Below are 14,525 nucleotides of genomic sequence, written 5' to 3' on the forward strand. Positions count from 1 at the left end.
CAATAAGTGATTATACATGATGTATGTGAGGTCAAATGTGGTGGGTTACAGGTAAATGAATATGAGTTAAGCAATAGAATGATTCATTCATAAGTCTTTTTTGAGTTCATTCTGGTCCATATATAATGTATAAAAAGGGTTTCTTTGCCATTCTCTGGCAAAGGACTTTTCTGTGAAGACAAAGGTTTAAAGCCCTTCCCCCTTAGGAATTTTCAGTCTGGTTTCACTGGCTGGGGGGGGAGTCAATGCAAGTATTTAACTTGATCTCCTGGTTTACATGTGATGTCCAGCGTTGCATTCCAATCACGAACAATAAATTTGACATCTCTTCTTCGAATTAAAATTGTCAATAATTGTTTCTATTGTTGTTAATGTTGAAAGCTGTTGTGTGAACAAGTTGGTTTGGTTGGTTATCTTGCTTGGTTCTTGTGGCACTAGAACTGATTTATGACTTCCTGAGGAATTCAGCTCATGTTTCAATGCACACAGCTCTGATAGACTCTTTGATTTGTCTGATTTGACTCATTTCTGCTACATATATCCCCCTTTCGATCGGCGAGGTGTTTAGGTGAAGACATCGTCGATCGCTGGGAGAAACAAAGGCAGAAGAAGAAGACAAACACAGCAAACAGCAAGACAACACCTCCATGACAGTTACTGTACTGGTGCAGGCATCAGGTTATTTAGGTACACGTGGTTAAGTTCAATTAGTCAATGTAGTTTAGCACATTGAGGATAGTTTAGATCGTCTTGGGAAATTGTTTTTATTTTGATTCATCAATCAAATTTGTGGTTAACTTTGTTTGGTTCTTCTAGGTTGTCTTACTTTACACATTTACCGTTAGTTTTCTAGTAATTTCATTTTCAATTCAATGAATTGACCTATCATGCATGGAGCTCTCTGGCTTCCATTAAGTTTAGAGTGGCTGGCGGATATTAGGTGTTGCGAGTCAATCCTAATATCAGACCTTCGTCCCTCGCAGGGTGTCTAGGCATTTCACCTACTCAGGAAAGAGGGGAAGGAGAAGGATAGGTAGAAGAAGAACAAAAACAAAACAAGGCTGCTGTGGGTTTTCCTAGCAATGGGTTACAACGGACTATTGAGCTAGGATGTCAGGTGCAGCTAGTGTGTCGTGAACCTGAAGGTGTTCTACCTATTGTGAGGATGGCTGCACGTTTCTTCATGGTGGGTATGTGTAACTTGGTTACGCTAAAAGTTGGATATTCTACCTGTGGGAAGAATATGTTTGTTGACTGTGTTATCAGTTAGATGTGTTTACCTCTGGGTGTAGGTAATGTTGTGTGTTACTGGTGTAGTGCATGTGTGGTCAGATCTGTTCAAGTCTGTGTTGTCTCCCCCTTTTTCTAGCATGTCACTGAAGACTGGCTCTCTGCATCCTTGGCTTGGATGAGGGCGTGTCCATGGTCTAATGAGGGGTCAGTCCAGCAAGGCAGGAAGTTCTTTAGCAGACAGTCGGAGGCAGTTTGGCATGGCTGTGTGAAGCTGAGTTGCAAAACTTGTCTCCTATGTTGCATTCTTCTTGTGATGCCTTCTGGCTGTAGCAGACTTTCTGACCTTCTGTGCTCTGGTGGTTGCTGTTGCACAGACAGGGAATTTGGAACTTGGAGTTGGAGTTCATTTGACAGTTTGTTAGTGACTGAGGTGATGTCCTTTAGTACCTCAGATTTTTCATCAAACAGTTGGCCGTGAAAGACTTGTTCATTCTGGGTTGTTGTTGAACAGGTGCTTGTCATCTCTGATGCGGTGCACCAGGTGATCACCGGCCTTCCGTTCTGTCGCTGGTCACAGCGAGCATGACTCAACTTTGTGGTCACCTGCATGTAAATTGTCTTGAAGGAACTCTCTTAGTTGTTCCATGACTTGTTCCGTGTCTTCTTATGGTAAGCGGTCATGTTCTTGTGCATACTCAGCACTGTGCATGTCTGAGTGGTGCTGAGGTGGGTTTTGTTGTCGCTTACCCACACGAGTTGCTCTTGGATGAGTCAGGTGATTACCTTTGGATATCTGGTTAGGTTTCCAGATGTTATCCTTTTGGTTTCTTGAGAAGCGTGGCTGGTCCCATGAATTTTTCCAGCAGTTGGGCTGAAAGCGGTCGTGGATATGGGCGTCACGTTCTCTGTGCTCTTGATGGAAGACTCTGGTGTTGTGATGCCACTGGGTGTCGTCCAGTGCAAGGCTTGAGTCTTTGTTGACAGAGTTCAAGAGTGTGGATTTTTGGTTACCTTTCTTTGAGGCCAACTTCTGTTTGTTATAGGCCTTCTGTGTTAGGTCACGCAACTGTTGGATGGTCATGGAGTTCGGACAGGCCATGACACCTAGATGGTGACTGACTCCAGGGTGCAGATTCTTTAGGAAGAGGGTTTTGAAGTTCACATCCTCTTCAAGGTCAGAGTTGTTGTGTGCACCAAAGTAGGCTTGTCGGAGTCGGTTGTAGTAAGCTTGTGGAGTCTCTTTACGACCTTGTTTGGTTTCCAAGGCAGTTAACAGTCCATGTTCAGACTCTGGGTATGTAAACTCTTTAATCAGGACCTCACGAAGTCGCTGGTAGTTTGACTTGGTTTGACTGGGCTGTCGATCTAGAAAGTTTCGTACCTCGGAACTGGACGTGGCTCTAAGGAGGTATAACCAGTCTCTGTCAGTCACATGAGGTCTCACTTCCAGGTGAAATTCGATATCTCGCAGGTAAGCTTGGATGTCGGGGCTCTCTGTGGAGTTCGGGTTGAACCTGCTGATGTTTTTAGACAGCTTGTTGAGGTCTTTGATGGTCATCCCGTGTGCGGCTTCAAGGCCTTGGACGGGAGGTTTTCTTTCGTTGGCAGGAAAGGGTTGTGTGGCGAAGACAGGTGAGGTTTTGGGTTGTGGCCCTTCGCTCCTTTCGTCATATGCCAGTTCTTGGACGTGGGACTCTGCTCTGCTCAGCAGTGATGAGGCTAAGAGAGGTTTCTCTTTCCTTGGCGCTTGTTTGTGCTTGTAAGCATTTTGGAGTTCTTTTCTGACCATGTAGAGCTCAACGTTGGTATCGTCTAGTTGTTGGGTCAGATTGTCCATTTCAGTTCTGTACCTTTCAAGGTGGTCTTTCAAAGCACTGATTTCAGAGTTCTTGTTTCTGATGTCTAGCTTGGCTTTCTCTAGTAGCTGTTCGGCATACTGGAGTCTGTTTACCAGGTCTTTCTGAGCAGCCGTTGCATGTTGCTGGTCGAGCTGAGCTGCTGCCAGGGCTGCGTGGAGCTTCATAACTTTTTCTGTTGTATCCTGCTCCCTCTCGCTGGGTGCTTTGAGTTGATCTTGAACTTTCACTTCCAGCTTGTCTATGCGACGTTGAGCACCTGTCAGCTCCTCTTGAAGGTGGGTGATGTGCTTGTCGCTCAGTTTCAGCTGGGTTGTGAAGGCATAGCTTAGTGAGCTCGTGATCTTGACTAGCTCCTCGTGGTTGTTGTTCTGGCTTGAATCTTGTGTCAGGAATCTTCTCAGGATTAGGATTATTATTAAAAATAATAACAGTTCAAATGTCTTTGGAGTGAGGCTGTCTGTTATGCCTCTCAGCCAAATGTTCACATCTTCCCCATGGGAAATGGGGTCTGCAGTCTGCGGCATGTTGGCACGCTGGGAAGAAGAGAGACTGACACAGATCTGTGTGGAGTAAAAGCCTATGTGTGGTGGGACAACTAAGTGTTGTATCAGTGATTGTGAACCACTAGTGAAATGTGGTGATGACTGTGTTGGTCTCAGGGTGTCTAAGTAGACTAGAGATGCGAAGACTTTGTCACTCTAATGAGGAAGAGGAAAAGAGAGACAGAGGTGAAAAACAAATTCAACTGACAAGCAAAATTTCTGTTTTTCAAATGAGGAAAATTATTTTTTTCCAATTAAATGTTATCAAAAACATAAACAATATTATTATATTTCTTGCTTTGGACAAAAGAATACAATAATAATTCTGATATCTCTTTTCTTAGTCTGACAGGATTGACACCGTACACCTTTCAGTTGGACCGCTCACCAGGGAGTCAGCGAGGCGACAGTTGCTCAACACGTATCTCTATTAAATTGATCGCAACGTTGGATGAGATGCTAAAACTTGGATTGCGTTTCCAAATGTAGAGAGGTTAGGAAGAACAAATGAGAGGATGAGTACAATCAAATTCATAAGGATGATTCGTCGTCTTTGGCACGATTGTGTATTTACTTCACTTAGAATTGATTGATGGTTCTTACATGTCCTACAAATGTAAAAAGAGAAGAGGAAAGTAAAGGAGAGAGAGGACGGAGATGGTAAGTCTCAGTAGCGGTTATCTCAACTACAAGGAGAGCGTTGTGTTAGTTGCTGCACAACTAATCAAACAAAATAAACTTTAAGTGAAAGAGGGTTGTCTTTCTAATTTATTTGAACTCGTAGTGAGGGATAACAATGTCTCCTTTTGGGGCTCAGGTTTGTCGTTCCCAGGCTAGGATACACAAAAGAAATGGTAAGAAATAGGAAAATTAAAAAATTAATAAATGGGCAAACTATGCAAAAATTAAATTAAAGAGAGGGAATCAATACGTAAAACAATAGTGGTTAAGTGTATAACCAAAACAGGAAGAGGGGTAAAACGCATTCAAATAAGTAAAGGTCTGAATAGCGTATATTCAGATGGGTAATAAATAAATTAGGAAGAATAAGTTTACTTAACTTCCAAAGTTCAAGGCTTATTCATTCCTAAAATAATTAGACCCAAAAGAGAATACTAGAAATAAAAGATCATATGAAATGATCTGAGAGGGAAATTTTAAATGATTCAAAATAAATTTAATGTTTCAATTAAATTTCAATTTGACAATTAATAATTGTGAGTCAGTATTTCCCTTTCTAGTAAAATGAAAATAAGTGGTCTAGTGAGAAAAGAGAGCGATAAAAAGAAAGAGACTAACAAGTGTTAGTTAAGAGGTTTAAAATGGTTAAATCACGTCAGCGTTGTCCAAACACACATTATTCTACCACTGGATGGTAATGCTAACGGCTAACCTTTGAGGCTAGTGGCTTTAGTATAGACTTCAATGTAAATGCAATGGTTTCGTTAGCTTAGCGACACCGCGGAGTTTGTGCACTGCGCGTGCACAGTTCAGAGTTGCTCCGGAAGTACGTTAGTCTTCCTGGTCACGGTCGTCACTATGGCAACCAAAACACATTCTAGTGGATTAGCACATGAATCGTTGCATTGTTGCAAATACAGTTAAGCATGTTACATGAAATGTCGGCTCATTTCAACACTGTACAAATAACAACACCGCCTTTCAGTTGGTTTTGCGATGTGGCACTTAAACTCTCAGTTTGTATAGAGTTAAATTTATCTTAATTCAAATAGCAGCTTCCTGCTGTAGTTATTATATCAATCTCAGCAATTTGATTCTCCGTGCCAGTTTTTCTGGACACAAACATAAAAGTTTTCCTTCGCTGTTGGTACACAGTTAAAATTTACTTGATCAAGCTTTTAAAACACTCCCATTCAAATTACTCTCGGACACACGCAGTGTTACGCGAGGTTGCATTCACTTTGTGAACGGATACAAATGGGCAAACATTGTTCTCTAATTTTTAACGTTAACTTAGGGGAGTCGAATATCAAATTTGATTCGGCAGTGGAACACGCACTGGCAATCAAACTATATGAAATATGAATACGGGGACTTTTATAAATAGATTGAGGAACCCGCTCAAAACCATTCATTATTCACCGATTTATATCCCTTTTGAAACACTAACAGTTTAGCTCCGTTCAGCAAACAGTGACTGAGATAGCGTTTGAGACACTGGAACACGCAGTGAAATCAAATCAGCTATGAAACAAGGCATTACACAAATGAGGAACACGCTCAATTTCTACCTTATTGTACGATCTCAGATGTTTACTTTTAAGTTCACTTACTGCTGTTAACATTGAAGAGACGGACTTGAGTTAAGTCTCCTCTAGCTCCTTTCATTCAAGCGGGAGGGCGCGCGCTGCTTACCTCACGCGTCACACAAACACACACACATACTCAGGTCTCGGAAGCTTCTCACCTTTCATTCCTTTAGCAAAATCAAAGATTAAATAACTTGGTTTATGCTCATAATTTAGATTAAACTGCCCGCAATCATTCTCCACCATTATAAATGTAAGGGAAACAGGTCAATTTAGCTCAAAGGGAATCATTTAAGATTTTAAAGGGAATTTGAACAGAATCACTGTTTCACGGCTGTTCACGGAGACGCGCCTGCGGTTCAGTGAACGAGCCGTTTAACATCAAATCTGCGCTGGATTCTAATATCCAAACTATAGTGAAAACACTATCAATTAGCACAGTAACAAGATCGGCAGTTTAAGACATTAACTTGTAAGCACAAAACACAAGATACTTCTCTTTTCAATATGAATAAGGCTTTATTAGATAAATCTAAGACATATAAACTAATCTAACACATAAACGCACGCACACACACATTCACACAAGTTGCAGGAAGGTCGAAAGTTAGGGAAAGATGAGTTTAAGAGAATGGAAATATGGAATCCCAAGTTTACAGCAATACGTTAAATTGCATAGACATGAACAACCATCAATCACGTAATTAGCGCTCGCATTGAGTTCCTCAATGGGGTTAAAATTATATTAGATACACCAGCACAACAAATATCTCGGAATACGTTGCCTTCGTTTGCTGTGAAAGGGACTCCAGTTGAAAGGGGTATCCCGGTGTCGCTGATTGGCTGGAAGTTCAGTAGTGAAGTGACGTCTTGGGAAGCCCGTGGTTGTTGGGCGTTGGCTGAAAGTGCAGAGTCGTGTTCGCTGGTTGAAGTTGAATGGACGTTACAAAACTTAACTCAGAACACGAAACTCTCAAACGGAAAAGAAAAGAAATAAAGTTTGACGAGACTAGGTTGTGTTCCTTCTCATTGTGGCATAAGTAGCAGCAGGCAGGCACGCTGGCACCGCGCTCAAAGAACCATGATGACTAACCACATGGCTAGATGCTACAAGCTAAAGCTAGGTAGCAAAGCTACAAGCTAAGAGCAGGCATGACTGATAGCACGAGCAAGGCTGGAACTAAAAGCAGACTAAAAGCCGACATGGCTAATAGCAGCAGCTAGACTAGAACTAAAAGCCAAATTTCATGGGGTCCAAAGTATTTAAAACTTCCTTGTTGGCCACCCCTCAAATGTTGCCTTGACCAATCAGATATGGTCTTGAGTCTGGGGTATCATAAATCATTTGTTTATCTTACCAAGCATGTGGTTCTTGCCTCACAGGGTCTAATTTTGGACATGATTCCTATAACATGATTATGATATATTTTACAAATAAATGATTGTCAGGACAATATCAAGCAAGAAAATGCGATTATTTCAATACTAGACATGACTATGTATCCTATAGTTATCAAAAGACATACACAATAAGTGATTATACATGATGTATGTGAGGTCAAATGTGTGGGTTACAGGTAAATGAATATGGAGTTAAGCAATGGAATGATTCATTCATAAGTCTTTTTTGAGTTCATTCTGGTCCATATATAATGTATAAAAAGGGTTTCTTTGCCATTCTCTGGCAAAGGACTTTTCTGTGAAGACAAAGGTTTAAAGCCCTTCCCCCTTAGGAATTTCAGTCTGGTTTCACTGGCTGGGGGGGGAGTCAATGCAAGTATTTAACTTGATCTCCTGGGTTTACATGTGATGTCCAGCGTTGCATTCCAATCACGAACAATAAATTTGACAATCTCTTCTTCGAATTAAAATTGTCAATAATTGTTCTATTGTTGTTAATGTTGAAAGCTGTTGTGTGAACAAGTTGGTTGGTTGGTTATCTTGCTTGGTTCTTGTGGCACTAGAACTGATTTATGACTTCCTGAGGAATTCAGCTCATGTTTCAATGCACACAGCTCTGATAGACTCTTTGATTTGTCTGATTTGACTCATTTCTGCTACATAGTCACATAAAAAAAAGAAAATATTCGATGAATGATTTTGAGAACATTATAAAAGATCAGATAACTTGAACGTGAACGAACGTTCTATTAACATTACTGGAAGAACGTTTGTTTAGAATCTCGCCAGAATGTTAGCCACAAGTCATGTTTCCTGTTAGCTGGGGAGCGTGTGGATAAGCATTTCCCTGAAAAGGTTATTGACCGTACTAATCTGAACAGGATTTAAGTGCACAAAACCTAAATTTTTAGTTTTAGCATTTATATACTGCTTCCAATATTCAGTGACAGCAATAGTGACAAATGTATCTATGAAAAATAAAGAGGCATGAATAGGATCGTAGTCTGTTGAACTTGAGGTCCCATCGTTATTGATTATGGAAATATGCCTGACTATGACCCAGGGATTTTATGAGCCTTAAGCACTGATTAAATACACACCAAAACATCTTTGGCAGTAAAATCATGAGTCCATTTAATTAGTTCCCACCCCCACCCCCATCTTAAATTCTTCTTCTTTAAAAGCATTTCATTCTTTTATGTATTTACTCCATTGTCCAAATATTAAATTAAGCTCGGGCCAATGATGGCAAATGACCTTATGTGGAACATTTGACCTCCGCCTTTTGACAGAGAGGATCGTCTGGGGCTCTGGTCATGTGGTGAATCAGAGGGAAGAGGTCAGAGCAATGCACTTAAGTTTTTCTCTGCCCATGGTTCACCATCCGTCTGCATGAGGCTACAGCCCTAGATTTGGCATTCAGATCAATAGATTCTCGAAGACTGACTTCATAAGTAGGTCATAAGAAGCATTTTAGATATTAGCGCCAGTCAGCAAGAGGCTGCGCAGAGTTCATGCTCTGGTCTCTCACTTAAGCTCTCACCCTAGCAATAAAAGTGGGAAACATATACATGAATCATCTCAATTCAATAGGTAGAAGGAGAAAGAAAAGTCTGGATAATAGTTTCCTCTGACAGATGATAGAGTTGATTAAACTATTAGTATTGTTTAACAATTTAACATAGTATTGAAAAAAAAAACTATTTTAATTGTTTGTTTGATTGGCCTTCTTTTTACCTTTGTTTCGCTGTCTATTAACTTAAAATATTTTCATTTGTTCGTTTTGGCTTTTGTTTTGTTTAGATTTTTGGGCTTTGCTTTGCTTTGTTGATCTTTTTTAATAGAGTTTTTTCCGATTTGCTTTATCAATGTTTTTTTGTATTTTTTAAGCACTTCACTGTGCTTTGAATTGATTTTTCTTTATTTTTTGATTGTTTAATGATTTGTTTGTTATTATAGTTAATAATAAATAATAATAATTCCTCACATTTATATAACACTTTTCTGGGCACTCAAAGTTGTTATTAATTTGGTTTAAGGAAGTTTACAGATTTTTTTTCTTTAATATAATTTTAAATAGTGATAAATTGTAAATTGGTCCGTCCTTTATAATTAAATTGTTTCTGATATTGTTGTTTGAATTATTAACTTTAAATGCATAATATTTTAATATGCCATCTGTTTTAAATAAAATGATATTTACCTTATTGTCTCAGGCATATATTTAGTGTCAGCCTATGTTTAAGTTGCCTACATCAGTGTTTCTGCAATGATAATCGCAGCATCATGACCTAATCTAGTACATGTCATTTTGAACCACTAGCTAAAAAATATTAAAGGCATCTTGAGACAAATGCTAGAAAGATATGCCCGAGCTCATCAATGAAATACACACTGCGAGTTAGTTTAAAATTCCATATTTCAAGAACCAAGCACGTGGGGCAGAAGAATACCACCCCAGAGCTGCGGGATAATATCATTTCCATGTTCACTTTTTCATCATTTTTCATCAGACCCAATATTTAATGCTGTTAGCCAGAACGCACCGGCGGTCACAATGAAAAGCTTGTCAATGGCTGCATGTGTCAGACACATAGCCGCTATTGAGTGAGCTGTCTCTGTAATGGAGTGACGAGTCTGGTGAGAGACACCCCCTGAAACACATTTGGGTAATATGCCAGGGCAGTTCCTGTTTATCATGTGATTCATTCAAGGACGGGCGCGGTACATTATGTACATAATTCACTGCTTACATTTGTCAAAACATGGGTTTGTATGAGAGCTAATGATCCACGTTAAATTAATGGCATCATAAAGGAGAAAAATCCACTGTTCACGCAGGCATGACAGGATCCACTGGCCCTGCTAAAGCATTAAACTTATAAAGGGGTAATCAGGCCCTGAAAACACAACATCCAGCCAAACACAACACGGCAAACGGCGTGGGGAATGTACCGTACTCACTATACTACGTGCGGTTCATAAAACATTTTTCTAGCCACTAACCTCCTCGTGTTTTGTGCAGGTTTCCCCGGAGGCTTCTTAGAAAAATTATTTCTTTTTCATTCATACTTTATACACAAAGTATGTAATTGATAGAATGGAGGAATCAATTTTTTAATGCAATATGACAACATATAGCCTATATCATATCTAATTAAATTCTATATATATAATAATTTTACAAATGTTTAATAATTGCATGTTAAACAAGTACATATATAATCATATATATATATGAATTATATATATATATATATATATATATATATATATATATATATATATATATATATGAATTATATATATATATATATATATATATATATATATATATATGAATTATATATATATATATATATATATATATATATATATATATATATATATATATATATGAATTATATATATATATATATATATATATATATATATATATATATATATATATATATATGAATTTTATATATATATATATCAAATATATACTTTTCCTCACTATACTTACTTTTGATCAAATGTTTGGAGCTGGACGACAGTTATTTTGCTACTGTGTCCTCCAATAACAGGAAGTACACTATCAGCTGATTCCTGCTCTACCCATAATCCTCTCTCTCTCTCTCTCTCTCTCTCTCTCTCTCAGTGTCACTGTTGCTGAATGATACAAGATGTGACTGAGCTTCTCCACAACTTTAATTTCATTGAAATATATAATACATTCAGGGTGCACTCTATCACCTTTTTATTGTCTTTTTAATTCATCGCACTTGTCCTATTTGTGTCGGCCATAACTTTTCTCCCGCCAAGCGAGGGCTACACATCTTGCCACACAATACAGCCCTAAATGCATGTATAATAAGGCTTTGATTTCAGTGGCATGCTGGGTCTCCTCAGCCAGCCAGAGAGAAATCTATTACTCTGCTGCCATTTTCCTAAGTGTTTGTACCCTACCATGACCCTGCTACTTTATCTGTTGGTTTTTATTTTCAGAGTGCATGCTGTCCATATGTTACTCTAATAGTTGCTATAATTCTTGGCCAATAGGGCTCATGTTTTATTGGGAGTGAGTCAGAAAAAAAAAGAAGACAAAAAAAGGACATGGCAAGAATGCATTTTAATAAAAACCTCTTTAGCAATACACTAATGGGCTGACATTGATGTATTTGCATAGAGATGAATTATACAGGCCTGGCTTGACGTGACTTTTAAAATATGATTGAGGAGGGTTATTATTGCTGCACTATGCTACGTGTTAGCAGGCTATTTTAGCATGGCTAGTGCTAATAAAATGCAGAACTCAGGACTTGGCCGATGAGGCCAGTTTATTCATGGCCTGAGTCATCAATTAAAGGTGCTCATTTTGCCATTATTTCCCCAAGACCCCCACCGCTACAAACATTAAACTAAACGCCAACAGCTTGCTTTATGGTATTTTAATAACATTATATGTATATCACAGTTTCTCCAAAAATATTGACCAGTGCAACTGTTTAAACTGTGATAATAATAAAAAACTGTTTCTTGAGCATCAAATGTGAAAATGATTTCTGAAGGATCATGTGACACTGAAAACCTTAATTCAGGTTAAAATACATTAAAATAGAAAATGTAATAATATTTCACAACATTACTGTTTTGACTGTATTTTTGATCAAAATATACACAGCCTTGGAGAGTATAATAGACTCAAAAGTATAAAAAATCTTACTAACCCCGAACTTATGAATGATATTTTATATGAGATGTAGAATAACATATAAAATAAGTTTCACTATTTACTACATGAAACAAAATCCACAGTGTAGGAGTCTTTCTATCAGATCAGTTTAAATGTTCTTATCTAAGGTTGTTTACCACCGTCTGATTGTGAATCCAGATTTGCTTGTAAGCCACTGCAACTATGGGGCTTTGACAGATTTTGAGAACATCATTAGACAAGATTACAGGAGATTATAAACACTAGAGTGTGTTCATACCACCCAGGATGCCCTCCGAAAACCCCAGTTCCTGGAGAACAATACAAATATACTCAAGAGACCACACATCAACCTCAAACCCAAACCTCCACAATCACCTGCACCTCTACGAGTACAAAAGCAATGATTAACCAACCAGTTAATTTGCTTATTTGAAATAGATAATGTGTAAATACAACTCTAATGCCACATGAGAGAAGATTAAACTGTATTATTATATACACAACGTAATCATAAGGGTAGAATTTAATGGCAAAATAAGAGGAAATCTTTCAAGCATTGAAAATATCCCAGGAAGCTCATTGCCCTGTGACAAGCACCCGGGGTATTCATAACAGGGGATCCCAAGGTGCTCTTTATCAGGACTCTCCAAATGGTTGAGAAATAGATAAGGCCTGAGGCGCATGTAAGCCAGCATTCATTCTCTACGCCTGTAGCCTCTTGTGACACAGTCTTGTATGTAATCTCTTGTAGTACACGTTCAACTGAGAGCACATCAATGGGGTTCTTTATCTAAAACACAGCTATCAGCAAAATTAGTCACATCACTAAATGTCAAAAGACATCTTACCAAATGCCACGGATGAAGACATTCAGAGAAAAACGCGTGGGAACTGCAGTACAGCTGAGATCCAGTGTGTCTTTCTATGCAGCCAGAGATGTTAAAAGAAAGAAAGAAAAAAAACGAGTATAAACAGACTTATTTTCGATTAATGAGCCAGGATTTAATCTTTAATATAATTTAAAATGTAAACTTTTTAATTAAAAACTTAAAGAAATTCAGCACAGGTAATGCATTCTGGGAAATGAAGTTCCAACCTGGTTCACAAAAGTTGACCCATTACATATGATATAAACTGACTTCTATCCAAGTTGTTATGTTTCATTTGTTTGTTTGTTTGCATTTTAGAACTTTCAATCAAGAAAATATTGGTTCAAATATCAGTTAAAATGTCAAATTTGTAGGTACATTAATTTGTTTGACTTTCAGTTCATTTTAATTCTACTTGCATTTAAATTCAAACTACAGTTCAGCATCTTGTTTGCAGCTCAATACAATTTGATTTGATACAATTATGATTTTGAATTGCAGTTTATTTTAATTCTATATCCTTACATTTAAATGACAATTCTGCTCCCTGTTTGAAAATCAATACAATTTGCAGGTCTGTGAATTTATTTTAAATGCAGTTCTATTTTTAAATGTTACATCCTTACATTCAAAATTCAGCATTCTGTGTACAGCACAATAAAATGTACAGTTCTACAAATTTTCTGAAATTTCAATTCATTTTAATTAATACAAAATAAAAATTCTGCATCCAGTTTCCAGCTTCATTCAAATTCAGGAATTTAAAAGGCATTTCTGATTTTTGCACTAAAACAATTGGTGATTAACTGCCCAATCCAGAGATGCATGTCTTCTCAGGTAAAGGCTGTGGAAAGCAACTGCTATTTCTCAACTAATTAACCTCACTTCCAACAAGTGTCTGATGGGAGAGCAGCAGTGACCCGGGATCATGTGGCCAGCTGCAGCCCCAGCACTACATCAGCAGGCACTCAGCAGATGCTAAGATATCTCCCCTGAGGAACACACGCCATGTTCACCACACCTGGACCATACTGATGGATCATAATTCTAACCCAGATCAGGAGAACAGGCAAGCCAGCAGTTCCAGATGTTTCCTGCCTAAGACTGGTCCACCTGCTCTGCCTTCTCATCTCACTCAAATGCACTGTAAAGATTTTAAAGACATTATATGCAAGTGTCTGCAAGAGTATATGCAAGAGTTAAAAATTGGTCTATAATAAAATCTATGATGATGTTAAAATGGAACTGTTATTGTTAGGCATTGCTTCAAAGGCAAGGAATTTGTTTAGCTCAGTTTGTCAGTTTAGCCTTTTTTATACTTCATCAATATTGCAAAACCTTTATTATTTGATTTATTATTTTTCATTTAGTGTTTTAAATACATATTTGACTAAATACACATTTTCAGTCGCCATTCAGCATTGTTAGTTCTTTTGTATTAGCTTATTTCATGATGTCCTCATTTGAAATAGCTTTGTACAGTAAGGGAGTTAATGAGCATATTCATGAATGTATTTTAATTTGAAGCAATCAGAGATTAATTGTTGCAGATGAGAGTTCATTAAGCTCTCACTCAACAGTAATTTGATACCTTATTGACATCAGGTCATTGGCCTACACATGTAGCCAAATAAAGATAGATTCATTAAAGT

Source organism: Carassius auratus, chromosome 46 (assembly GCF_003368295.1).
Source record: "Carassius auratus strain Wakin chromosome 46, ASM336829v1, whole genome shotgun sequence".
Lineage (NCBI taxonomy): Eukaryota > Metazoa > Chordata > Actinopteri > Cypriniformes > Cyprinidae > Carassius > Carassius auratus.